Here is a 2,948-nt window from a genome sequence, read left to right as displayed (position 1 = left end):
AGGCTCTGACACCCCCTCCTCCTCCAGGCTGCGTCCCCCAGGCCCTCCTGGACGAACTCCTGGCCCCAGAGCTCGGCGATGCAGGCTCTGACACCCCCTCCTCCTCCAGGCTGCGTCCCCCAGGCCCTCCTGGACGAACTCCTGGCCCCAGAGCTCGGCGATGCAGAGGTGGCGGAGACGACCCCAAGGCCTCGCTGCGGCGGTGAGGGGAGTGTTGAACCGGAGCCCCCCTGCACTCACTATTGAACCCCACTGCCCTCCTGGAGCTGGGAACAACCCCCCACTTCCATCCTGAGCTGGGGGGAGAGCCCCGGCATCTGGGGAGCCCCCCCAGCCCCCTCCTATGCCTCTTGCATGGGGTGCCGGGCTGCCCCTGGCTGGGGGGGGGCGCTTTTTGGGGTGCACCTGAAACCTGGCCCTGCTCTCCCCCCCAGGTGGCCCTGCTCCGGCGCTGCCCCCCAAGAGGAAGGCATGGGGGGCACCCCCCGGCTGTGGGAAGCGGTAGGTACCCTCTGGGGTGTGGGAGGGGGCTGGGCGGTTGCAAAACCCATCAGCTTCTCCCCCCTGCAGGAGGCTGGAGACCCCTTCGAGGAGCCCCTGGGGGCAGGTATGGGCCAGGAGGGGGTGGTTCCTATTTGGGGATGGACCCCCTCAGACTAAGCCGGACCCTGCTTCCTCCCCAGAGCCGGCGCCAGAACCCAGGAGTCTGGGCTGGGACCCCGGGCAGGAGCCCCCCAACGGGATGCAGCAGGTGAATGAGAGGAGACTCCCCCTGGCTGTTGTGAAGGGGCTATGACATGTGGTGGGGCAGGGTGGGTGGGTGGAACCCAGGTGTGTCTTGGTGCAGCTTTAAAGGGGCAGGCACCAGCCCCAGAGCTGGCCCTGACCCCATTTCCAACCCCCAGCTCCCTGCCAGTGATGATAGTCTTCCTAATATCCAACCTCAACTTTCCTTGCTGCAGCCTGCGCCCATTGCTCCTTGGGACACCTGGGTCCCGGAGCCCAGCAGCTGGAGCCAGATGAAGAGGATGGTGGCCGAAGCCCTGTGCCCCCGCTATGGTACGACACCACCCCATGTCCCAACCCAGAGCGGGGCGCAGCTGCGTGCCAGGCCTGGCTGACGGGGGGGGTGTCTATTGCAGGGCCGAGTGGAGACCTCCTACCCGAAGACCGGGCCGCCCCCCCTGCACCGGCGGCTGCGGCGCTCCCTGAGCTGGCCAGAGGACTCGAGGCGCCCCGTGGCCCCCACTCTCCCCTCCCCGACCCGGGTGCCTGAGGTGGGCCCATGCCTGTGCAGCTCCTGGCGCGGCCGGCGCTCCCGCAGCCATGAGTGGCCCCAGGGGGCCGGGGCCAGGCCCCGCTGTGTGCGGGGGGTCCTCCGGGCCTGTGGGCGCCTCCTGGCCTGGCGCCGGGGTCGCAAGCCCTGGGCCCCCCCCAGCTGGACAGGCCTGTGGGGGTCTGTGCCTGTGACAATGCAGGGGTCCTGTACGTTCCCAGTGTGACCGGCGGTGGGGGCGGGATGCAGTTCCCTTGAGTTTTAGCTTGATGTGTCCAGTGGTGCTAATAAACTCTGGGGTTTCCACCCCAAAAGTTGCTTTTAACTCCTTCCTTGCCTGTGCCCCAGCTCTACCCCTGCAGTCTTGGATCTGTGCCCCCTCCCCTGGGGAGAGGGGCATGATCCTGGCCAAGGAGGGTGGGGGTCCTTGCAGGATCATGCCCCTGCAAGGAGGAGCCATTGGGTTGGGGGGGAGTGGGGGGCTTCTAGCACCTGCCCTTGGGTGGGGGCTGTGTGGGGAGGGGGCCAGGCCTGGTGCCCTCCTGTCGTGCACTAGGCCCTTGGCTGGGTGCTTGGTGGCCCTGAGCAGCCTGGGTGTGATGCCGCAGCCTGTTCGTGCGTGCGTGCAAAGGTCACTATTGTGGCCTAGTGCAGGGGTGGATGGGTGTGGAGGGTGTGTGTGACTACTGTTATCAGGTGCAGAGAGGGTGTGTGGGGGCAGGGTGGGGGGTGGCAGTACTGCCACGTGCAGTATGCGTGTGTTCAGGTGGGTCAGTGCTGTTATCAGGTGTCGGGTGTATGTACATGTGCATGTCTGGGTGCAGGGGTCACTGTTGTGCATGTGTGTGCATGCATGCATTGCACAGGGACAGGCTGGGCAGCAGCTCTGCAGAGAAGGACCTGGGGGTGACGGGGCAGTAAGCTGGACAGGAGCCAGCCGTGTGCCCTGGGGGTGAGGAAGGCTACCGGTGCCCTGGGCTGCGTTGGCAGGAGTGCTGCCAGCTGCTCCAGGGCAGTGATTCTTCCCCTCTATTCTGCATGGGGGAGGCCACATCTGGAGTCCCGTGTCCAGCTGTGGGCCCCCCGCTGCAGAAAGGATGCGGACACATTGGAGAGAGTCCAGCGGAGGGCAATGCAAATGGCACTGGGGCTGGGGAAGAGACTGAGGGAAATGGGCTGATTTAGTGTGGAGAAGAGAAGACGGAGGGGGATTGAATAACAAGCAGCCTTCAGCTCCCTGCAGGGGGGCTGCAAAGAGGATGGAGCTGGGCTGTTCCCAGTGGGGGCAGACGACAGGACGAGGAGCAATGGGCTCAGGCTGCAGCAAGGGGAGTTGAGGCTGGATCTCAGGAAAACCTTTTCCTGCAGGAGCGTGGGGCAGCGCTGGAAGAGGCCCGGGGCGGCGGTGCCGTCTCCAGCCCTGGCGGGGATGCTGCAGCCGGGGCTGGTCGCGCTTGGAGCAGGGGCTCGGGCTGGGTGCGACTCCCTTCACACCTGGCTTCTGTGAAGATGCACGTGTGTTCCAACACAGGCCCTGTGTGTGCATGTCTACACACACACACACACGTGCAGGGGTGTGTGTGTGCCGAGGGTGGTCGTGAGCCCGGCTGCCCCGCCCTAGCCCCTGCCGTGGTGTGCCCGCGGGCAGTGCCCGGCAGGCGGGGCTCCTCCG

General features: G+C 66.3%; 1 pseudogene; it reads left to right on the top strand.

Moving 5' to 3' along the window:
- The first annotated feature begins 114 nt into the window (after positions 1–114).
- Positions 115–1,717, top strand: LOC112551553 (annotated as a pseudogene).
- The last annotated feature ends 1,231 nt before the right edge of the window (positions 1,718–2,948 follow it).

This window comes from Alligator sinensis, unplaced genomic scaffold, assembly GCF_000455745.1.
Source record: "Alligator sinensis unplaced genomic scaffold, ASM45574v1 scaffold1667_1, whole genome shotgun sequence".
NCBI lineage: Eukaryota > Metazoa > Chordata > Crocodylia > Alligatoridae > Alligator > Alligator sinensis.
This window is presented reverse-complemented; position numbering and strand designations above follow the sequence as displayed.